General features: G+C 53.2%; 1 protein-coding gene across 4 annotated transcripts in view; it reads right to left on the reverse strand.

The window, feature by feature from the left end:
• Positions 1 to 23,563, reverse strand: part of PLEKHA6 (pleckstrin homology domain containing A6) — a 120,314-nt gene extending 96,751 nt beyond the window's left edge. For all 4 annotated transcript variants that reach the window (XM_036273360.1, XM_036273359.1, XM_036273358.1 and 1 more), the window contains exon 1: positions 23,538 to 23,563. The gene's annotated coding sequence lies outside the window, so the exon portion shown is untranslated. The remainder of the gene's footprint in view (positions 1 to 23,537) is intronic.
• Positions 23,564 to 25,127: the final 1,564 nt, after the last annotated feature.

Here is a 25,127-nt window from a genome sequence, read left to right on the forward strand (position 1 = left end):
CAGCCTTGGTTGGTCGTGCGGGTGACAGCCACTCGATGTGTCCCTTTCACATTGATGTTTCTCTCTCTCTTTCTCCTTTTCACTTTATCTGAACAAAAAATGGAAAAATGTCCTTGGGTGAGGATAAAAAAAAAAAGAACTATGACAATCAGTCACAATATGTAGATTTATTGTGATTCAAATTAAAAAGAAAACTAGGGGAAAACATAATAATCAGAGAAATATGGAAATTAACTGGGTATTTGATTATATTAAGGAATTACTAATTTTTAGATGTGATAATGACTTTTTTTAAATTCTATGACTTTTTAAGTCCCTATCTTTAAGGTTATTATTTTTTTAATCCTCACCTGAGGATATTGTTCCATTTATCTTCCGACAGAGTGAGAGAGAGGAAGAGAGAGAAAAATATTGACGTGAGAGGGACACATCGACCGGCTGCCTCCCGCACGACCCCGACCAGGGCCAGGGACAAACTGCAACTGAGGTACGTGCCCTTGACCGAAATTGAACCCGTGACTCTTTGGTCCGCGGGCCGACACTCTAACCGCTGAGCCATATCGGCCAGGGCTAAGTCCCTATCTTTAGAGATGAAATAATAAGCTGTCTGGAATTCGCTTCAAAATTATCAGAAGAGAGAAAGCCTGGGAGGACACTGGCCACGAGGGGACTTCAGCCCGTTGCAGCTGGGATGCATGGTGACAGCACACTGTTCTCTCTGCTTTTATGTATGTTTGTAATGCTCTGTGATACAAGCGTCTTTTAAATGACAGCCAGCCCCACGATCATCACCGTGGTGTAAGCACAGTGCAGTAAGTTCCTGAGCCGCCCAGGCCACTGGCTCTGATCTGGGGCGCCCACCCTTGAGCACAGGATGAGAGGGGACCCCCGGCTGCTTTTCCCTTTCCAGCAGCTCCGCTGTGACAAGTTAGACCTCACTTTCCACAGCTGTGTCCCCTGGGGGCCTCTGACAGAGGCAGAGCCAGGACCACGTAAGAGAAAGCGACCCTCCCACGGACCCACCGCAGGACAGTGGTGGACACACACTCAGTCCTCCCTTCCTCCCAGGACATTCTGGCTCACTGAGACCGAAGAGCCTTTCCAGCCCCATGCTGAATTGAGCCCCTCCCTGGGTTAGGATCTCGACGAGAACGGTGTCACTGCACAGCAGCCTGGGTGCCTGGCGCCTTCCCGCCTCCATCAGGTGCCAGGGTGGGAAAGGGGGTGAGGAGAGAAGGAAGCGGTGGGAAAGCAGGCCATGGGAGAGCCAGACACCCAAGGCCACTCCAGCCCAGCCCAGTCCGGGACCCAGGCTGCTGCCAACCACACCTTGGGCAAACAGCGGGCACCTGCCAGGCGGGTCCTCCCCTTAGCACTTCCTGGTGCTGCTGACCGAGCTCGCGGGAGGACAGAGCCTGAGGAGCAAGGGGTGGGGGTCAGAGGGCAGGGAGAGGGCTGCGGGGTGTCCGCAGATGTCCCGGGCAGGGGGGAATGGAGGACAGTGCCAGCCCTGTCCCAGAGCTGAGGCCATGACAGAGTGGAGGAAAGAGAAGAGCAGAGAGAGCAAGGGAGAAAGAAGCAACAGTCAGGTGTGAGGACAGCCAGAGGAGCAGGAGGGGTGGGGGCCCCCAGGACGTACAACCCGAGTGACTGCTCACGCCCACTCCACAGCCCCCACTTCCGGGTCCTCCAGCCTTGTCCAGCAGTTTGCTCGGGGGAGCTCCTGCCCTTCCCGCCCAGGAGCGGTGTGTGGCACCAGCGGACAGACACATCCCACGGCTCAGCGGGTCCCTTTCCTACCTCCTAGCAGCCTGCTCCTGGGAGAGCCGGCGGCCGACTGACCCACCTGCGTGCCAGACAGGAGGCCCCACCTCAGAACAAGGGGCCAATCAGGGGAGCCAGAGGGGCCTGCCCAGGGCCCACCCTTTGGGGGCACAATGCTGAAGGGGACACAGGGTTAACTGAGTATCGGACAAGGTGCCTGTTCCATATTCATGGCCATGCTGGGTGGTCACCAGGTGACCGCCTCCCACCTGTTCACACTCACTGACCTTCAGGGACCACAGGGCCCAATGTTACCTCGGGGCCGACCCACGCCAAAGCCGGGGCAGGAGGCCTCAGTCCTCACCTGTGGGCATGAAGGAAGTGGGCCAATGGGTCCCTCTGACCGGGGAGGAAACTCGTGACTAATCACAGGGCTGTCCCAACTCTGAAATTCAAATCCTGGCTCTGCCACTTGGTGTGTGACCTAAGGCAAGTCCTGACTGCCTCCCGGCCTCAGCTGTAAAGTCACGGTCCTCTCCGCAGACTGCACCTGCGGGCCATGGAGCATGCACGGCAGGGACCTGCTCAGCTCCCCAAGGAGCAACGCCCTGGAAAAGTGAAGTTCCGTTACCATAAACGAGAGTTCCTGCCGCACAAGGAAGGAGGAGGCAGGTTTCCGTTGGGCTCTGCAAGGCCACCTGAATAAGGAGCAGGCAAAGGACAAACCAAGCTACAGAACACCACGGCCCCCAGGCCTCGGGCACCCTGCCCAGGAGCTCCGTCGGGGGGAATAAAAAATGCTTCCAGAAAGAGTAAGGAAGGGGACAGAGGGAGGGGTGGGGACGCATAGCTGGCCCGAAGATCTGTATCTGTGGGCTGATGGGGTTTCTCTACCCATCCGGGGCTTGGCCCACAGTGGGTGGCAAGGAGGAACAGGCAAGTCACACCCAGTGGCTCCTTCTCCTCGCTCCCCCACCCTGGGAGGAAGCTGTGGCCGCAACTTCCACAAGGAATTAGGGCTGAAACCTAGGACTGCAGGAGTTCTCTGCCTCTCCTCGGAATACTAGTCTTTGTGATCGCTGACATTCGTATAACTCTTTATACACGTTGACTCTTTTCGCTGTAGCTTCACAAATCCACAGCGGGGAAGCCTCACGTCACGACCCCTAGTCCTCAGCGGATTCACAGTTGAGGCTCTGGGGGGATGATCGGAGGTTACACATCTTAGGGAAGGGGCTCTGCCACTCAGGGTCCAGCTCTCACCCCCTGGGCAGCCCTGGCCGTGGCCCTCAGGGGTGGCAAATGCAATGCTCAGACCTGTCCTGCTCCCTGGGAGCACCCTGCCCGGCTACCACGACCAGAGTTAGCCACCCGAGCAAAGTCAGGGCCCTCGAGGGTTAAAGGCAGACTGTTGGGCAGGCCAGGGCTTCATGGAGGTTTCCTTAAAAAACTACTGAAATGTCTACTCATCTTGTCCTGCTAGACAATGACATCTGAATTAGCCAATTTAAAGTTAAAAGGTCCCTCTGAGGAGGTCCAGCCTTGGGCCATTTATCCCCAGGTCTTGAACACAAAAGGCCTAGAATAATAGGATGCTGACGGTGGCAGGGTGGGGAAGGAAGAGAATCCCGGTCCCCAGAACCTTCCCTGGGGGCTCGCCTGGGATGGGGTGAAGTGGGTAGTGTGGACTAGATATGCTCCAGCCCTGGGAAGCTCCCCTGAGGCTCACTTCTGCGGGGGGAGACAAAGGCCACAGCTAATACAACCCCTCTCAGAGGACGGAGCCAGGTGGGGCCAGCAGGTGCAGTGGGAGCAAAGCCCCTTTCATCCGGTTCAGTGAAATCTTCAATGTCTGTGCTCAGAGAGGGAGTGAGTCCCAGACCCTGGCCATCCAAACAAGTTCTCTATTAAGAACCCCGTAGGAGCCCTGGCCGGTTTGGCTCAGCGGTTAGAGCCTCGGCCTGCGGTCCGGAGAGACCCGATTTCGGTTCCCGCTAAGGGCACGTACCTCAGTTGCAGTTTGTCCCCGGCCCTGGTTGGTCATGCGGGTGGCAGCCACTCGATGTGTCCCTTTCACAACTATGTTTTCCTCTCTCTCTCTCCCTCCCACTCTGTCTGTACAAAAAATGGAAAAATGTCCTTGGATGAGGATAAAAAAAAAAAAGAACCCCGTAGGAGCCCTGGCTGGTTTGGCTCAGCGGTTAGAGCATCAACCCTTGGACCAGAGAGACCTGGGTTCGGTTCCCACTAAGGACATGTACCGTGGTTGCAGTTTGTCATGGATGGTGACCACTCGACGTGTCTCTTTCACATCGATGTACCCGAGGGAAAAAAAGCAAGACCAGAAAGATCACCACGGGCACAGGGCTCTGCTGTTCTGAACTGGATGAGACCCCTATCCAGGAAACACAGAGACACTTTCCCATTGGACTCTTCCCTTCCCCGTGGCCTCCCAAGGGTTAACCTACAGACCACCCCCCATTCCCACTCCCAGCCAGGCCAAGAAAGCAGAATGGATGGGACAGTTCGTGGAGAGGTGTTTAGCTTGGCCTCAGCCCAACACCACAGACAACTCCACTCAATGTATAGACACCCAGGCTGGGCCCCCTGGACCAAGCCCTGCCCTTCCTTCCCCACCAGAGAAAGGTTGTCCCTCTTGGGGGAGGCGAGAGGGGCAATTTGTCAGGATTAGGGAACTGTCTGAAGGAGGATCCCCTCTCCCAAATGCATCTTTGAAAGTGCAGCCCTGGCCGGTTTGGCTCAGCGGCTAGAGCGTAGGCCTGCGGTCCGGAGAGACCCGGGTTCGGTTCCCGCTAAGAGCACGTACTTCGGTTGCAGTTTGTCCCCGGCCCTGGTTGGTCGTGCGGGTGGCAGCCACTCGATGTGTCCCTTTCACGTCGATGTTTCTCTCTCTCTCTCTCTCCCTCCCACTCTTTCTGTACAAAAATTGGAAAGATGTCCTCGGGTGAGGATAAAAAAAAAAAAGAAAGAAAGTGCAGCAGACAGCTCTCTGCTCCCTGCCAGAGCAAGTGGATGAAGGCAACGAGACTCTCCGGCAGCCACAGGCGGCCCCACTCCCGCAGCGGTGGAGACACAGTGACCTTGGGAAGGGCTGACAGATCGGGAGGCATGTCATTTCTTCCTCCCCCTGTTCCATCTGGACAGCCAGGCTGAGCCCCAGGGGGAACGGGGAAGGCTGCTGCTCTGAGCAATGCGATGGGGACTGTGGTACATATGTGAAGTGGCCACACCTGTACCCTCTTTTTTTTTTTTCCTTTATTGGTTTTTAGAGAGTGAGAGGGAGAGAGAGATAGAAACATCAATGAGAGAGAACATCGACTGGCCGCCTTCTGCATGCCCCCCACTGGGGATTGGGCCCACAAATGGGCATGTGCCCTGACCGGGAATCAAACCGACAACCTCTTGTGTACCCTCTTTTTAATCCCCGCCCCCAGCCACTGTCACCTTGCCTCAACTACTTTGATAGCTAACATATAATGCTGCCAGGTTACCTTAAAGAGGTGCCTCTAAGGTGTTCCAGGGCAAAAGCCCCTGCATATGGGAATGGCCCAGTGGGAACCTCTCTAGAATCAAGAGGAGCTTTGTAACGGGTTTTGTACCCCTTAGATCTGATCCCCTAGGCCCTGGCCCTAACCCTCCTGCCTCCAGTCACCCACTTAACTTTATCCTAAGAGTTTACCCTAAGACTTGGATTCCCAACCTCACCCCCTGAGGCCCTGAAACAGCTCTCAGTATGTCACCAGAAGCCCCCATTACCAACAAACCTTCCCTGTCTGTGACACACCCTGTAGTCTTTAGGGTTCAGGTTAGACAAGAGCCACAGCCTGCCTGGACTTTTACCCCCAGTCCCACTGCCCTGGGATGAAATGGCGCCTCTGGTTCGGTCCCCCTGCTCTCTGTAAATGACCTCTGGGTCACGACCTACCACACACCAGTGTGTCTCCACTGCCCACAGGCCAGAGGCTAGTTTTCCTAGCTCAGAACGCCATCGTCTGCTCCCACCCAACCACTAAAGGCATACATGTCCTGAAAATGTCACAGGACACGAGTTCCGTGAAAGGAGGGGTCACTTCTGGCTGAGGCCCCTGGGCCAGTCTCGTGGGAGGGGCGGAGAGGGAGGGCTGAGGGGGTAGTATTCAGAACCATGCCTGGCCACCCCTCCTCAAGCTTGTAAATATAAAGGACATACACAGGGGAGGGCAAACGTAGGTTTACCATTGTTTACATGGGAAAAGGCACGCGGATTGTGATGATTACAATAGCTTTGTGAATGCACGAGTCACGTACCCATGACTGTAGACCTACTTCTGCCCACCCTGGTATTTGTAAACCCGCATGGATACAGGAAATGCTTGTCTGCACTTGAAGGTCTGTCAAAAGTCAGGGCATCCAGGAACAGAATCACCCTGGACCAGAATCACAAAAGCTAGTGCGACCAGAGTGTTGAAGAGGACAGGGTCTAGGCAGGGCCGTTTGTGGGAGGGCCATCATCTCGCCTCCGGCCCTGCAGCTACAGAACAACCCTCAGTGGAAGGAAGGAAGGAAGGAAGAGCCTGAAGGCAGGGAGGGGAGAAACTCTCCTCTGTCTGGATTCCCAGACTTCTCTGTTTGGCCCTTTGGAGAGAAGGATGTGAGAAGAGTTAAGGAAAAAAAAGTCCTACCTCCTCTGCCCTCTGTGATTCTGGCAACTCGATGCTATATATCAGTGGCCAGGCAGGGGAGTGCGGATGGAACTGAGCTCGGAATGAAGGGACAGAGACCAGACCAGACTGGTGGACGCCTAGACTAGCCAGCTCCTCCTTCCCGGGCAGCGTCTCAAGCCAGGAAATGAGGAGGCCACAGCCAGAGCAGGGAGAGGAAAGGACATCGGGAAGCAAGGACATAAATCATCACGGCCCCAGCTCTCCCTAGGAACCCCTTCATAGCACTGCAGTCTCCTCTCCAGTCCGTATCATAACCCGCCGGGCGGAGCGTCGCCACTGCAGAATCATCCTGAATGGGGTCCTTGTATGTGACGAGACAGAGAGGGACCAGAAAATGAATTAGAGCTGAGAGGGAAAGAGGGCACGTGGACATGAAGATGAGGGAAAATGAGAACTAATGAGCTCTTGTTGGAATTACTTTTCAAAGAGCAAACAAAAGCAATTAATGTGAGAGGGCTGATTCCCGCATCTCAGCTGCTGGGGAAGCACGTGGGTGACTGGAGACCTGGCTGTCTGCACTGTGATAACAAAGACGCGGGGAGGTCGCACCAGAGAAATGAATACGCACAGAATTAGGAAGCACAGTACCAGAGTGATTATGGTGTGTCAGTGAACAACACACACACACAAAGACAAGGACAGAGCAATTCCATCAGTAGCCATAAAGGCACAGAGCGCTTGTCACACCCTTGAGAACAAGAAGTCATGTCAAGATGGGGGATGTGAACTGAATGCCTACTCTGCAAAAAGTACTGGATATTTCTATGTCTTATTTACTTTCATCCAAAAAACCTTATGAGACGAGCATTACTCTCCCCATTTTACAGAAGAAGAAACCGAGGTTCCAAAAGGTTAAGCATACGTTCACCCTGTTCTCCAAAGACCTGGGTTTGAATCATGCCTCTACAACTTTCTATGTGACCCAACAATGTCACGTTGAACATAGTATTTAACACCTCTGAACTTCAAATTCAACATCTGTAAAAGAGAGAAACAACTAAGTACTGACCAGGTTGTTGCAAAAATTAAATAAGATAGTTTATATAAAGCTCCTAGCTAGTGCTGATAAGTGCACACACTAAATGTTCAGTAAATATCTGTCCTCTTCCCTGTCCCTCCTTCATGAACATAATTTACTCCTTCATTCAACAGACAGTGGAGTGTCCAATGTATGTAAAGGGGGAAGGTAATGGGGCGTATGGACGCCCTTTTACATGCCAGGCACTTTATAGGTCTTTAGGGAAGGGTGCAGAGATTAACAAGAAGAAAGGACAGACTCCTGCCTTCCAGCAGGAGTGGACAACAAGGTAAACCAAGTCTGTTAAATAACTGAAGGCTGTGATACGGGGTAAGAGCTGTGTAAGACAAGAGCAAACAAAGATACGGAGCCTTGGGAGGTTAGGAAGGTAAGGGGGGAGGAACGCAGAGATGACTCCTGGGGGCCATTAAGGAAGGTTGTGGGAAGAGACCTCATGACTTCTGTGTTGTGAGAGTGGGCAGGATTGGGAGTGGATATGAAGGCGCAGGGTCTCTCATATGGTCTCCTAAGGAGATGCTGATAAGATTCATAGAATACTAATCAATACAGACTTTGTCTTCAAGGGTGGAGAGTCCAAGGTGAATGCAAGTTCTTTGCAACTCCTACCATTGAAAGGTGGAGTCTGTTTTCCATCTCCTTTCATCTGGGTGGGCCTGTGACTCAGTTTGACCAATGGCATGTAATAGAAGAGACACTGCATGACTTCCCTGGCTAGGGCTTAAGAAGCCTTCAGGTGTCCACTTGGAATACTCTTTCTTGAACCATCCCCTCTTGGAACCAACTGCCACACTGAGGGAAGACCAGGTGACACGGGAAGCCACGTAGAGGTGCTCAGGGTGACAGCCCAGCGGAGCTCCTAGATGCCAGCCATGTGAGGATTTACCTTGGCCGTCTGGCCCAGTGCAGCCTTCAGATAGCTGCAAGGGCAGGAGACAACCCGAGCCAACACCCAGGTGAGCCCAGGTAACTCAGGGAACCCTCAGAGATAACAACACATTGTTTTTCTAAGTCACTACATCTTGGGGTGATCTATTATGTGGCAATAGGTCACTGGAGTGCCAAGTCTCTACGTCACTAATTTGGGGTGTTACTAGGGATGGTAGAGCAAAGGAAAAGAGACCTTGTGAACTGGGAGAGACAGGGGAGGGAATCAGTTAAACTCTCCCTTATAGCCTCCAGCCCCCACTCCCCTCAACTCTCCTCAACGCGATCGATACAACTCGTCCTTCAATTTACCCCCTGGGAAATAACTGGGGGGAAATCAGTAACGTATAAAGATGTTTATAGCAGAGCTATTCATAACAGCAACAAATTGGAAACAACCCAAATTCCCAGTAACAAGAGAAGAGCAATGCAGTCATGGAGTAACCTGACAGAATTATTCACAGCTACTTAAAATGACAAATGTATGGACCATCATCATACCTGGAAGTGGTTATAAAAAATAACGTTAAAGCAAAAAATGCACGGCCCAGGACAAGAGCTACACACTAATTACAATTACCTAAAAATAGTCACGAAGAAGGGTCCGTGGAATAAATAAGTATTTACTGATCCTTTTTTAAAGCAAAGTTAAGTACTACTTTTTAATAAAGCATCATTCAACCTCACAAGTACTGAGCACGAGGCCATGACTGCCTGGGGATTGGGAGATGATGTTTTGGGAGATGGGAGCATGCTCTGTCGCCCAGGGGATGTGGGTAAAACCCTGGTTGGGGGCGGGCTGAGTTGGGCTGGTTGACAGAGACAAGTGAGCAGAATGGCATCTCCTCAGCAGGGCAGCTGAATGTTAGGAAACAAATCCTCGGTGTTTGCTGACACAGTGCAAGGAGAAGGACTCACACAAAAGCCACCCATTATCCCATAATTATTGTCTCTCGTGCCTGCAATTAACGGCTGTCTGAGAGGCGGCTGCCGGGTAACTCAATGTTCACCCGCATTGGAGTCAATCAGCCAGCTGAAGCGCCAATTAACAAGCCCACTGCAGACACTCCCAGCACCCAGCAGCAATGGGGGAAGGGGGTAGAACCAGATAACACGGATCTCGGGTACACGCCTACTCCAGAAACAGAAAGGGATGCTCAAGCAACATCCTAAGCCCCAAGGTGGAAGCCAGTTGTGCCCCATAGGAGCCAAGCTGCGCCTGCAGGTGCTTAGACCCCAGAGCCACGCCAGAGGGGTCTGTATGCATCCACATGTTGGCCCACAAGGTCCCTGGGAGCTGCCGCAGCCCCGCATGGAGCAGCCTCAGCCAGTGGCAGCTGAGGAGGAGAAAGACATGGCCTCAGAGGTGCTGTCACTTCCTGAGTTACAGAGGAAAGAAACGGAGGGCAGAGAGGAACCAGGCAGGGAGCCATCCCTACTGCCTTACGCTAAAACTGACTTACGCTGAAACGGACTTATGCTGGCCTTTGGCTATTTGTCTTAGGCAGCAAGCTCAGAAACGTAGAAAGAAGCCAGCACCAGAGAATCAAAGATGCTTCTTCTGTCCTGAGGAAAAGGGTAGGAGAGCAAGCAGCTGGCAGGAGGCGTCTACAAGGGTGCCCTTTGGTCCTGCGTGGCAAACCGAGTGCGTGCCACTGTGCTACACCAGTCAGCCAGGCCCTCCCTCCAACCACAGACCCCAGCCAGCAGAGCTCAGGCTGTGGGACCAGAGGCCCCAGCAGGTGTCCACCAGGCTGCCGGGAGCCCGAGATCAGGGATCATCTGACCCAGTGGTTCTCATCCCAGCTTCACACTAGAATTACCCAGACAGCTTCTTTAAAACACCAAAGCATAGGACCACTACAGACCAATGCAATCAGGATCTCTGAGAGAGGGGACCCAGACATGTGCACCCCGGGGGATGCTGATGACCAGTCCAGTTTCCTCAGTTACAGGTAAAGAGACGGGTCTGGGGAAGCCATCCATTGCCAGGGGTGAAAGGCAGCAGGCTGTGGAGCCGAGCGCCCCCAGCTCTTCTGAGTACAGGGATGCAGCTCTCCCTCAAGCTGACGGACCAATGAATGTGCCTCCAGTGATGCCTAAAGGGGTCTGTTCCCTACGCTGCTGTGTTCCAAGTCTTCATCCATGATTTGCATAAAGACTTGGAAGACAATGCTACCAGATTTGCTCCTGACAAAGCCAAAGCCGGGAGGATAGTTAACACACTCACACAGCATGGGGACTGAATTTGAAATAATGGCCTCACATCAACATGAAATGTATCATACGTGTAAAAGCCTACACTTAACATTGAAAAGATTCCAGTTGTACATGTAATCCAAAGGTTTGAGATATGCTCAAGAGCATGTTACTAATAAAATAGGGAAAACAGCCCGGCTGGTGTGCTCAGTGGTTAAGCATCAACCCATGCACCAAGAGGTCGCCGGTTCAATTCCCTGTCAGGGCACATGCCCAGGTTGTGGACCAAATCCCCAGTGGGGGGCATGCAGGAGGTAGCCAGTTGGTGTTCTCTCTCATCAATATTTCTCTCTCTCTCTCCCTCTCCCTTCCTCTATCTCTAAAATCAATAAAGAAAAATAAAATAGGAAAAACACAATCTAGATTTTTTTTAATTAATTCATTTTTTTTCTTTATTTATTGTAGAGGGAGGAAGGGAGTGGGAGAGAGAGATAGAAACATTGATGAGAGAGAACATTGACTGGCCACCTCCTGCATGCCCCCCACTGGGAATCGGGCCCACAATCTGGGCGTGTGCCCTGACCGGGAATTGAATCGGCAGCCTCTTGGTGCATGGGTCTGCGCTCAACCACTGAGCCACACTGGCCGGGCTAGATTATTTTAATGTATGGATGTCTTATAAAAACCTTTCTATTGGCATTCTAAGAAGCAAATGAGGAGTTCCTGATCAAATATCCGGAAATAGTGTTGTCTGTCCTCAAGAGCCTGGTCAATAGGACTGATTTCAAGATCTTGGAAGATGGGGTTCCTGTCCCCTCAACCTCATTTCTACCCCAAGCTGAATGACACACAGCAGGACTTCTCACATTTTAATGTGCATGCGTCTCCTGGGGGCCTTGTTCAAATACAGATTCTGACTTGGTAGGTTGGGGTAAGTCCTGAGACTCCGCATTTCTAACAGGCGCCTTGGGGGTGTAGTTGCTGCCGGCTCACGAAGCACAAGGGTTAGACTGTTAGAAGGTTCAGGTTTACCTGTGCGTATGTTTGGGGCACCTGTGGGAAGTGGGAAGAGTAGGGAAGCTAGATTTGTAAGTTAGGAAGGTGCCAACAGTACATGCCCAGCTCACTTGAAAAGCAACTGCAGAGAAGAGAATATAGGAGGAGAAAATACCTGTGGAGCAGGGCATTTTATTTCAGGCCAATAAAACACCAGTTGCACAGCGCCCTTATAAAAAGGGCCAGACTGCTTCAATGAGGGTACATGCGTGTTTGGAACCACCGCAAAGGAATGCTCTGGGCTCCCCTGACACCGACCTTCCCTCTGAAGCGATCACATCTTTTATGCAGGAGAGGGGAAATCTAAGCCTAACAGCTGTCCGCGGGAAAGTAACCTGAGGATTCCAGCACAATGAATTCAGTTTAAACACCAGTGATTTGCAAGCACCATGCGACATAATAGAAATGGATAGTCAAAGCAGAGGGCATGAGAGTTCTGCTGAATGGACCAGATCTGAGAACCGCGTTCAGTTCTACACAGCTCATTTTAAGAGGCGATGAGACGTCACCACGCCCTGGGTGGGCTTACAGTTGCCAGGCACTGTTCTAGGCTTTCTTTGTGTTAATTTGTTAAACCTCTCAACAATCCTATGAGGTAAGCACCATCATGACTCATGGGTTACAGCTGGTGAGTGTGACGCTAGGTGCAAACTCTGGCAGATGGACCCCAGAGCCTATGTTCTTCCCACTGTGTCATATTGTCTCTCTCTTTTTTTAAAGGTATGTTTTTATTATTTTCAGAGGGTTTTTTAAATTGATTTTTTAGGGAGAGAGAGAAACATTGATGTGAGAGAGAAGCATCCATCAGCTGCCTCCTGCACGCCCCCTACTGGGGATCGAGCCCAAAATCCCAGCATGTGCCCTGACCAGGAATCCAACCAGGACTTCTTAGTCCATGGGATGATGCTCAATCCACTGAGCCACACCGGCCGGGCCATATTGTCTCTTGACACTTGTCTGACTCTTGAAATGATAATAAACCAGGGAGCCCAGGAAGGAATGGCCTAGATGTCAAACTGGAACCAAAGAGTGAACAGTAGAGAAAGAAAAGAATAAGATCAACATCAAGGAAGGACAGAAATGGACAGTGTCCAGTGATGGGAAAAGCCTCTGCAGAGAGCAGTGCTCCTAGTCACGGAGGATTCAGTGGTGCTGGTCCTGGGGCTGGGACCTGGAAAGGCGACTGCTATGAGAGGAGGGTTGGAAGGAATGAAAGGCCGCTTTCAAGGCCGAGACTCTAGTCTGGCCGGTGTGGCTCAGCAGTTGAGCGTCGACCCCTGCACCAAGAGGTCGCTGGTTCGATTCCCGGTCAGGACACATGCCCAGGTTGTGGGCCCGATCCCCAGTGGGGGCCATGCAGGAGGCAGCCAATCGATGTTCTCTCTCATCGATGTTTCTATCTCTCTCTCCCTCTCACTTCCTCTCTCTCTAAAATCAATAAAGGAAAAAATATATATAGTCAAGGCCGAGACTCTAGGTCCCTCTCCTGTCTGGGTCTGTCCCTCTAGACTCTGACATCAGAGCTCATAGTTTATAATGAGCTATAGTTAGCCCGACTTGCCCACCAGTTCTCGTGTGTGTGGTAGAGAAAGTGACAGCAGTGCCCAGATGACAATTACCCAAGACAGCTATAAACTGAGTCAAAGGAAGGATTGTGGAAAGTATGCAAATGAGTTTCTGCTGACACCCCATCCCCAACCTGTTCTCATGAGGTTCTTGTGGGAGGGATAAACTCCTCTAAGCTGTCTGAAAATAGCTTGCTCCTTTTCTTTTTTAATTTTTCTTTATTGATTTTAGAGAAAGAAAAGAGAGGGAGAGAGAAATAGAAACATCAGTTGGCCGCCTCCTGCATGCCCCCCACTGAGGATCGGGCCCACAACTTGGTCATGTGCCCTGATCTGGAATTGAACCGGTGACCTCTTGATGCACGGGTCAATGCTCAACCACTGAGTCACGCCAGCCGGGCTACCTCGCTCCTTTCCAAAGAAATATTAAAACTATACAGAGTCATCATAAAAAGTATGTACGCGATTTAGTGTTTCCTAACCCAATCTACACTGTGGGCCAGCCCCTTACCAACATTATCAGAGTGCCCAGGAGTGAGTGACAAGCCCACATCTCCAAGGAGAAAGGCACAGAAGGAGGGGACCCAACTCCACCCTGCAAACCCTTCAGTCAGTGACTGGAAGACTGGTCCCGGCGCTGAGCTAGGTAGAGAAGTACAGTTGACCTTGAACGACATGGGTTTGAACTGCTCAGGGCAACTGACACGCAGATTTTTTCAATTGACTCACGTTGTTCAAGGGTCAAGCCCTCTGCTGGGAATCACCTATGCAGAGGGTAGACTGTAGTTGTGAGTGATTTGTGCAGGTGTTCGGAGCCCCTCACTCCCACCTTGTTCGAGGGTCCGCCGTCATCTGAAATCTCAGTCCAGGGAAGGATCTGGGCAGAGAGAAGCTTCCTATCTTTCCCCCTTGTGTGGCGCCCTCTCGCCAAGCAGAATGCCCGGGGAAGGCGAGAAGGCAGGTAGAGTACTGACAGTTCTAAGGTGTTATGCTATTGCCTGTGGGGATACACACATTTATCAGAGAGGGGACATAGGTGCATAAACACGTTGTTTGGAACAACAATGAAAGGACACTGTATAGCTTATTAAGTGTTGGTGACTTGGCCTTGCTCCTGGCAACACCAGATTTGGAAGATGCTGGGCCCGATTGGGATGCTTTTGTTCAGATTCAACAAAGTCCCTTCTGGGGTCTGGACACTCTAAGTTGCATGCTCTGTCCCTCTGCCTTCAGGACAACAGGCCAGAGGCAGCCCTCCCTGCTGACCCACGCTTCCTTTCTCAGACCCTCAGCCCCCATCGGGTTCCCTCCACTGGAACCCTCTCTGCCTCCGCATGTCCATCTCTGCCAGGCTGTGGTCCTGCTCTCCGTCTGTTTCTCCCTCCCCTTCCTGCTTTCTTCACAGCTGGGGTCTGCAGCCCTGAGGTGGGTCTGCAGGGTCTCCATCTTTACTCCCCTCAGAACCCATGTACCTTGGGTACAGCCTCACCCATTGCACAGTCCCAGAGAGATGGGGGAGCTGGCCCCGCACCCTAACAGGGACTCTAGAATCGCCCTGAACAGGACAGCGGATCAACCCTGACTCTGCCTGTTCCCCGTCCTCCCACCATGAGCTGCTCCCTCCCCTGCAGCAAGTCTCCTCGCCCCTCCCCCCAAAAAAACCACTGGAGCAATCCTCCTTTCTCTGCTGAGTCCTTGGCCTTAATAGTGGGGGACCAGAGGCACTGGGGAAAGAGCTCCCCCAGCTCCCCCATCCACACACACACACACACACACACACTCACACACTCACACACCCAGACTGTGACCACACGATAGCGATATCAGGGAAGAGCAGAAACACCTGGCATTAGAATACAGGGACAGAATCAGTTAAGCCCACCCTCTGGCTGCCACCAGAGGGTTATGTGGGTTAAACGAGGACAGTGGGTTTCTGGGCTCAGAGACAGCCTGGACTTCACGAGGAGGCTGTGGCCCCTAGGGGACCCGCTGCCTCTTAGATAATCCCCTTCCTGGAGTGGGTGGCAGGAGGGAGCTGTAAAGACCAGCACTGGATATGGTTTCGGATTCTGCTGCCAGCCAGCTCTGCCTCCAAGCCTCTGCCTCCGTCTTTGTGGCTTTCCTCCTGCACGGTCTGAAGGGGCCCTGATGGGACCAAGAGCAGCCGCGGGACCTGCCTCTGTGCACACGAACATGCAAGTGACACACACACGCGGGCTCACTCCTGCAGAGGAGATGGCATCCACCTGCCACCTGCCTCTCCCCAGACAGGGTCTGGCCCCTGGGGCGCGCAGGCCAGCTGGGCAGTCCTGAGCGGCCACAGATAAGCAGGGACTATTGAGGGTGTCAGGACAAAGTGGAGCCACATCAATCACCAGGTCCTTCATCTTTGCCCGCCCCATCTCCATGATCTGACTGGTTGATACGTCTGCATTCATACATGGGTCACATGCGGGGTGAGGAGAGAGCTGGGCAGGAAACGTGAAAACATCTGTAAATTCTAATTATGATCGCCCCCCCCCCCCACCTCTCGATGTGCTCTGAGTCCAGCAGAAAAACACAGGGGAAAAGGGGCTCATCAAAAGTCACCTTGGACAAGCGGGAGGAATACAGTAAAGAGTACATGGGGGACATACAGATGCAGAGATAAGTGTCCCTACTAGAAAGACTCATCCACCTTCACAGGTGATCGGTTCCTATTACAGCATCAGGTACAATCTCCTTGTACAATCCTAAGGTACTGATTCTCCTTATTGGAAACCCACCATCCCCCCAGCCTCCGTTCACCCAGCCTCAGATGGAAACATACTCCCCACTAGAGTTCAGCAGAACTGCACATCACACACCCACCCCCCCGGCCTGGCGCGGTGGAAAGGCACCCGGAGCCTGTGATCAGAGTCCGGATGAGGGACCTCTGACTGCTTTCATTTTGATGCTTGGAATTGCTCTCAAATCAGTGCGTGCTGAGTAAATGAACAAGGAGCCTAGAGAGACAAGAACACGGCGGGGCTGGAAGCACTACCCCACCCCACACCCCATCTGGCCCCAGCGCCCAGGCCACAGGGCTGGCTGGGCACCCTTTGTGCAGCAGCCCTATCAACGCTGGGAGGGGAATACGCCCCAACGGAAAGGAACTGCCTCTGGGCTGTAAATGCCCCCTTCTCGCCCATTCTTCTGTTTGCAAAGGGCAAAGTCCTGGGGGGAAGGGAGGGAGCCAGCACCATCCACACGCGAGAGAAAACCGGGTCCTGGGAGAAGGAGAAACCTCCATTCTCACAACCCAGCTGAAAATGAAAACGAGCCGAAAGAATTCCTCCGCGTGCCCCCGATTATGATTCCAGGCCTGGTCTTTAATTTATCGCAATAAATATTTATAGGGCCAGCACTCTGCCTGGTGTCCCAGAGCCACGGTGCTTCTCCCCGGCCTCTCCATGCCACCGGCCTCTCCATGCCACCGGTGCTGAGCTCTCCCCCAGCCGAACCTACTCTGCGGTCAAGTCCACACTTGGCAGGCCTCCTGCTGACTATCATTTCCATTGTCAAACAGGAGACAGACAATTAAAAACTGGTTTCTCTGGGGACTGGCTGAAGGCTCTCCAGCCAGAAAATCTCCCAGAGGCCTGAGGCAGGAGGCATGGCCCCAGGACCCTGACACAGACACACCTCCCCACCCCCACTGCACCTCCATCCCCCAGGAACTTGTATCCAGCCCAGAGCAACCAGAAAAGCCAAACCCACCCTCCTCTTCCCTTCCTGGACTTGCTCCCCGTGCAAACACGGAAGGAACACCCAGACTGCTGCAGGGCCAGCTTCGCCTCTCCCAGCTCCCCCACCCCCACCCAGCCTCTCCCATCTGTAACAACAGGCAACAGGCACCAACTTCTAAGCTCAGCTCCAGGCCCTCGACTTCAGATCCCAATTTCTCCTTCTATAAGAAGAATCCTCCAGTTCCTCTGGCAGCAAAAGAAACTGGGCAACAGCATCAGCACCCACAGAGGTGCTGAGATGTGACCCTGAGCAACAGAGACCCTGGGCAAATCGTGTGACCTCTGATCTGTGACCCTGGGCAACTCACATGACCTCTGAGCTTCAGGTACCTCCCAGACTGGAGCTGTGAGGATCCAACTAGATAACATTACACATGGGAGGAGAGAAGCCTGAGATTTTGTGTTTTCTCTTAGTGTTCCTCAGACTGAAGGCAGTGACCCCACTGGTGGGTGTAAAATCACGCTGAAAGGTTAAGACTATCTTTTTTAAAAAAAACAAAATAGACCAGCCTTGGTCAGTGTGGCTCAGTGGTTAGAGCATGAGCCTATGCATTGAAGGGTCTTGGGTTTGGTTCCCGGTCAAGGGCATGAATCTGGTTTGCAGGTTCGATCCCCAGTCCCAGTCGGGGCACCTGTGGGAGGCAATCAATCAATGTGTTTCTCTCACATCAACGTTTCTCTCTCCCTCTCTCTCCCTCCCACCCTCCCTCCCTTCCACTCTCTCTAAAAATCAATGGGAAAAACATCCTTGGGTGAGGATTAACAACAACAACAAAAATTGACCAGACTGGTCATCATGTAAGAGGAAGCTAGCAATAAAGATAATACAAATGTGTTTTCTGGGTTGGGAGGAAGAATTTATTCCTACTAGCCGCAGTCAAAATGTCAGTTAGGCCTTACTTTGAACCCTTGCACATGTCCGCAGCCCTGGGCAGATGGGGGTGGTCGACTCCTTGATGGTGAGAGCATGTCTGGTCCCCCTGCCGCAGAGCTGGCTCAGAACAGCAAATCAGCATGGAAGGCGAGGAGGGAGCCCCCATGGACAGTATCAGGCACTGTCCCAAACAGTGTCCCTGAAAGTCCCTGTCAGCACCTCCTTTTACAGATGAGGAAACCAGAGCTCAAAGAGGGGCGGGGGACCGGGCTTGAGAGCTTCCCCTCTGGACCAGGCTGCCATTGTCGCGGCCCAGGAAGAGCGCCCGCGAGTCGCCCTGTCACATCTACCAACATCCTGCGCTGGCCAAGATGACTCGCGCGCGCACACACACACACACTCACACACACACCCCACCCTTTCCTACCTGCCTTTCTCAGGCTTTCCCAGTCCCTTGAGGGTGAGAGGAGAGGGCTGTGCAGGGGGCATCTGGGGTCGGTCTTCCTCTTGGTCCACCCTGTTCTTCTCTGCCTCTTTTGAGGCTGATTCCCCCCAGTTCACCACCCCCTCCTCCAATACGAGCTAACTGGTTACCCGGGAAACCCAGCTGGGAGGCTGCCAGTTACCACGGCAACCCAGCGTGGCGGCCAGGCTGTCTTGTTTAGGAAGGTCAGGGGACCAGCCAGGCAACTGAGCTGCTGTGATTTTGCCATCAGGACTGGCCCTGGTGGGGGGAGGGGGGGCCTATGTGCCTGCTGTCAGGGGGCTGCCTCTTAATTTCCCATGAGGCAGGCTGGAGCCTGGGGCATGAGCCCCAAGATGACCTCTCAGTTTCACTGTTCAGGTCTGGTCCCTCCAATCTTTTCAAGAGTCCCAGTCACCTCGCCTCAAGGAAATTTTCTCAGACTAAGCAGCAACGGGATGTCACTCAGCCCAACCCTGAGCCCCCTCACCCCTCTCCCTTTCTGGCACATCTGAGAATTAACATGCATGCAACACGTGTATGTCTGTGCACCGTGCAGTCTCTCCATGAAGTATGTTGGAAACAAGAACAAAGAAGAGCTCTTATTTCCTGGCACTTGCTGTGTGCCAAGCATGAGCTAGCTACCGTGCGTGAAGCCTCTCCCTCGATCCACACGACAAAGTTATTATCCCCACGTTGCAGGTACAGCACCTGAGACTTTGAGAAGTTAAGGCACGTGTTCAAGGTCACGTAGGTATCAGTGAGCCCAGCTAAGAGGAAGCATGGATCAGCTTCTGAAATTCCTTGAGCTCTCGGCTCCTGTCCCTCCCCCACCAACTTGGCCTGGCTTCCAGGAAATGTGTTCACCTTTATTAAAGATGATTCCGCGCCAGATGTTTTAGTCCTATTGTTTTATTTCGTCCTCACCTCTGTGAAGAAGGCTCTAGTCTCCTCACATGGTAGCTTAGGAAACCGACACCCAAAGAAATTAAGTGACTTTTCCAAGCTGAGTGACCCACCTTCAGGTCCCTTTTTTTGGGAACCCTTCCTCGCTCTTCCAGGAGAGTCTATGGCTCTCGTTTCTCGCCCACTAGCATATGGAGCATATGTCTCTATCATACACAGGACGACTGTTTGTTCACACGTCTGCTCCCTTAATAGACTGTGAAAAGTCATTTTTGAAAACTGGTACCTGCCTGGTACATAATGAGCATGCGGTAAATATTTGCCAGGAGGAAGTGGTGGGGCCAGGATTCCAAGTCCGATTCATCGGACTCTCAGTCCCGTGCACTCCCTGCCACATTCCCTCGTCTCATTCATTCATTCACGCATTCAAGGAGCAGGTATCCGACAACTGCTACATGTCTGGCTCTGCATGAAACATCACAAAGACACAGACGAACAGGACCATCTCTCGCCTTGAAAGCAGCCCCATCTAGTGAAGGGGGGTTGGGGGTAAGGCTGAGCAGGACGGAAAACAAATGCCCCCTACTATGCCATCAAAGCCTTCTCAGGACTGTTTCCTCGTGTCTATTTTTGCGGGCCAAACTCCCTCTCAACCAAAGCTTCATATATCCAACCAACATTTATTGAGCACCTACTATATGCTAATGCCCTCAAATTGCCCATGGTTTGGAGGAGAATGACAGTATGAGAAGACAATGGGGATCAGGAATTACTGGCAGGGGTCCAGGAACTAGTGGCCAGGGACCCTGGGACCCTCTGTATAACTTTAAAGAACTTTCCTGTTTGATGTAATAAAGCCATTTCATGTTGCACTGTTTTACATTCAGACTACTTCCTACATGAACTCATTTGAACTTCACTAATACAGGCAAGGTAGGAATTATTAACCCCATTTTAGAGATGGGGAAACTGAGGCTCAAAGGGGAGGAACATTGGATGAGGAGGAGGAAACCTGGCTTCTAGACCTCACTTGTGATTCTAACAAGTCTTTTTTTATAAAAGATTTTTTTATTGATTTTTAGAGAGAGAGGAAAGGAGAAGGAGAGAAAGAGAGAAACATCGATCGGCTGCCTCTTGCATGCCCCCTGCCGGGGATCGAGCCAGCAACCCAGGCATGTGCCCTAACGGGAATCGAACCAGCAACCTTTTAGTGCACGGGACAATGCCCAAACAATGGAGCCACACCAGCCAGAGCAGATACTAACAAATCTAATGACCCCTCCATCAGCACACTCCCATCCACCATCCCACCTCCCCAAAGGGGTTTCCCTTCCCAGCTGTGACCTCTTCCGTTCCCCAGCTGGGCCGCCGGTTCAGCTGAGGCCAGCAGGCCTGGGGTAGCCCACTGATGCTAACGAGGACTCAGGAACCAAGCAAAATCAGAAAAGTGACCTTACCACCAGAGGTTAGGTTGATTTTAACAGGCTAATTGCAAGCATTAGACTAATTAAAAGCAAATTGGCACCTGCAGTCATAGAGTGAGGTTCTCAGGAGTGAGCTGGACTGGGTGGCCTTGGTGACGTCAGAGCCAAGGAGAGGCCTTCCCGTGAGGGGGCGCCTAGGCCCTGCCGGAGCAAAGCCTCATTGTCCCCAAATGTTTATCAGATCAGCATTGACATGCCTAGCCCAATTTCCTGAAATCACACAACAAGGACCACCCTTTCACAGAGACTAAATAAGTGACCTAGGAGGGTTCAGCATCACCCTACACATCTACTAACCCTTTTCAGCACCTGTCTGAACTCTGAGTTAAAGCACTGCCTGCTGATAGGCCTTGTTCAAATACCCACGTCTAATAATAACTGACATTGGTGTAATTATTTGCCACTTCCAAAGCATTTCCATGTAAGTTATTCATCTAGCTGTCAATTGGATAGGCCAGTAATGGTACGAACCCATTCTCCAGACTCGGAAACAAAGGCTTCCTACAAATCATCCAGCTGCTCATTGGGACCAGGATTTGAACTGATGTCTTCACATTCCAGATGGGTGTTCTTCCCACAGCCCCGGCAGGCAGCGCACCCACTCTCTGAGTGACACGTGGACCAGAACCAGTGGATCAGCTCAGCCAGCGCTCCACCGGCAGGTGCAGAGAGGGCTCCTGGGAACGGGCCTCACTCGGCCTCCGCCCACCTTCTCTTTCTCTCTGCGCTGCATTAGTCTACGTGTTTCCCAACGTGTGTCCTGTCGTCTCTACGTGTTTTTCTAACAGGTTGGAGGCTGGCCTGCCGGTCATCTCACTGGCTCCAGACCTCATCCGACCAGAGCTGACCCCATGCAGAAGCTGTACGAGCCGGGACCCTCTCCTGCCACTGCAGCCGGATTCACTCCTCTTCCTCCCGACCATCCCGGGGGGCCATGCCCAGGGCCTCAGGGACCCCCCCAACGGGCCAGGGAGGACGACAGAGAGGACTGGGCTCAGAGGGACCGAAGCTGATCAGAACTGGCCGTCACAGCTCTTCATTCCAGGCTGGGCCCACTCTCAGCTCAGTTTCTCCCGTCCAGGGCCCTGGGCGCCCCCAGCTCCTCCTCTGAGCCCAAGGACAAAGGCTGGGCTGGGCCTGGGGGGTCATCTCCATCCTACAGGCCGTGACGTCGGCCGGGAGCCAGGGCTGCTCCTGGCTCACTGACTTCCTGGGTAACGACGTCGTTTCCACCGAGCAGGAGGACTCCAACTCCGTCCAGGCAGGAACATTAAAAGTAATTATCTGTGTAATGCGTCCTGCACCATCACCTTTCTGTAAAGAAGGAAACGAAGCCAGCCTGGCAACAACAACAAAAAAAGTCCCATTGTCTAGAGCCTGAGCCGCCCGGGGTGAATTACACCCGGGTGAACACATTTACCACCTTGCTGCACTGGAAACGCAAAGGCTTTTACTGATTTCTTCCTGTAGCCCAGGGCTCCGAGGTGAGCAGACCCAGGCTGCTTGTTTCCCGCGGGAAAGCCCAGGGCAGTGCCAGCCAGCACCTTCGCCCGCCTGCCACCCTCACCGGGAGACGGCCGGAGCCCCAGGACTGCGGCTCCGTGCGGCCTCCCCCACTTCCTCTCCCGCCACGGGACCTGCTCACGTCCTGCCCGGGTTAAAAAGCAGCTGCAACGAGGTGGAAGCCATGCTCCTCTGGGGGACCGGGAAGCAGGTTTGGGGGATCTGATGGGCAGTGGCCGGCAATGCCCCTTGGACAGCTGGTCTGCAGGCTCAGTCACAGACAGGCCACCAGGGCTCCCACCCCACAGGCACGCGCCCTTAGCGGAGCGCACCACCCACACCGCCAGATTGAGGGTGATGGGTCTCTAAGTCTACAGGGCTGGGGAAGAACTGCCAAGCCCTGAAGGCTGCGACCCCCTTGGACTCTGACTCTGAGCCCATCTCCTCCCGCCGCTTTCTCCCCTGCAACTCGGCCTCCCTGCCCCTGCACCCCAGGCCTGGCTCCCTCCATCCTGGCTCTTCGCTCTCTTCCCTTCCCTGGCTTGCCTGTGGTCACAGAGAGGCCCCCGCCCCTCTCTGCCAGCTCCCCAACCTCGCTCTTTTGCCCAGAACCTCATACAAGAAGCCCGAGGCTCTTATCCAGTGGCAGCCTGGTCCCACCATTATAAACGGGCCCCAGCAGGCCCCCCACGCCCACACTCCAGGTCCAGCTCCTTCGGGTGCTCCCCACCTGATCTTAGACCCCGAGATCAGATGTCCCCTGGGAGTGCAAGAGCTTCAGGAGATCTTAGAGCGAACCTCCGACCCATAAAAGACGGACACCCCGAGCCCTGCCCACCTGAGCCTGACCCGGGCCCTCCCTCCATCTCTCCTTCCTGCTAGCCATCACCACAGTCCTCTGGCAAGCATAGAGGCAGGGTGGGGCTGGCCTCTGTGCTCTAGCCATGTTGGGGGGCCCAGCTGGACACTAGGAAGCTGGCATCCCCGAGCTGGCCCCACCTAGCAGGTGCAACTGAAATATAATAAATTCAAATACATCGGCCCTTCCTGGGGATTCTGGAGGTGTGTAGGGGGGCACACAGAGAGGGCTATAATTAGCATTTTCAGAATCCATGATCCCCAAGTGACGCTGCCAAGAATAAGGGAGGGGGGAGGCGGTGGCACCGCAGTGCCAGCAGCCCAGACGCACAGGGCAGGCGGCTGCCAGCCCGGACCAGAGCCCAACCTCCCTCCTCCCGCCTCGGCTACAGGATGCATCAAAACACTCACCGGCTTCTGAGGTGTGAGCCCCACTCGCGTTGAAAAGCTATAACTCTCTGGGCCCCAAAGCACCCCTCCCCCAGCTCAGGCCAGCTGGGGTCCTCTTCCCGCCCCTCAGGATCCCCTTGCGAAGAGCAGGGCTCTGGATCCGATCTGGTCTAATCAGTCATCCCTCCGGCTGGCAGGTCCCTGGCTCCAGGAGAGGATGCTGTTGTGGAGACTGCAGGATCCAGCATCTTTCCCAGGCAGAAGCAGCTGGGCATGCTCCGTGGGCTCCCAGGGGGATTTCAGGGCCACGTGACCCTCTCTCCCCAAGCTGTCACTTAGGATCAGGAGTAAATAGTCCCCGGAAAGGTTTAACTCCATCCACACCAGCCACAAGCTGCTAACCACCCATGCCGCCTGCCTGGGAGAGAAAGGGGTACTCCTGCACACCCCTCCTGGCCTTCTAACACCAGGACAAGGCTGCCCCCCAAAGGGCATCTGGGCCACCATCTGTGTCGCTGCATTTTTCAGTTCTCCCACCAGAGTGCAGGGAGCCAGACAGTGCCCAGGGATCTGACTCGCCGGGCCTGTCTGTGGCCTTCCCTCTGTGGTTGTCCACCCAAAAGGTGGGCACATCTCTCGGTGTCGAGAGGGCTTGGCCAGGGCCCTAGCGCCTTCACGTCCTGGTTGGAGACCATCGCAAGATACCAGGACCTCCTAGGTCCTTAACCCAAGTTGGTCTCCAATGACCTTGGGCAAAGATGCTGATTGACCTAGGGGGCACCTGTGTTCTGCATTATTGAGGGTCAGAGGTAGAAGTGGGGGCTTTAGACAATAGGATTGCAGCCCTGTTTCTGCTGTAGACAAGCCCATACCATTAAGAGATCTGTCTGTCTATCTATCTATCTATCTATCTATCTATCTATCTATCTATCATCTATCTCCCTCAGTTTCCTTCTCTTACTCACATTTCTATTGATGTTAGAAAAGTATGCCCGGCCGGTGTGGTTCAGTGGTTGAGCACTGGCTCATGCACCAAGTGGTCGCTGGTTTGATGCCCGCTCAGGGCACATCCCAGGTTGTGGGCCGAATCCCCGGTAGGGGGCATGCAGGAGGTGGCCAATCAATGTTCTCTCTAATCAATGTTTCTGTCTCTCTCTCCCTCTCCTTTCCTCTCTCTCTAAACTCAATCAAGAAAAAAAAATTTTTAAGAAAAGTAATAGATTCTCTGTGACAACCGGCAAGTGCAGTGGAAACTCTATGAGTCTCATAACGAGGATCAGACAGACAAGAAAAGCGGAGCAGCTGATCCACCCGGAGACCCAGAAGCTGCAGCCTGAAACCTGTGCTCCGGGGGTCACTTCTAAAACAGAAACATTTCCCAAAGCAGGGGCCAGAGGAGGGGCATCTGCAAGGACCCACTCTGTCTTCTGGGGATGTTTATTATTAGAACAACTTAATTGTTTTAATTAAGCCTATCCTCACCCAAATAGAACTACGTACCCTTCCTTGTCTTTTAAAATATGACCTGTCCCTGGCCGGTTTGGCTCAGCGGTAGAGCGTCAGCCCACAGACCAATGAGTCCCGGGTTTGATTCCGGCCAAGGGCACGTAC

Source organism: Molossus molossus, unplaced genomic scaffold (assembly GCF_014108415.1).
Source record: "Molossus molossus isolate mMolMol1 unplaced genomic scaffold, mMolMol1.p scaffold_m16_p_20, whole genome shotgun sequence".
In the NCBI taxonomy this organism is placed as follows: Eukaryota; Metazoa; Chordata; class Mammalia; order Chiroptera; family Molossidae; genus Molossus; species Molossus molossus.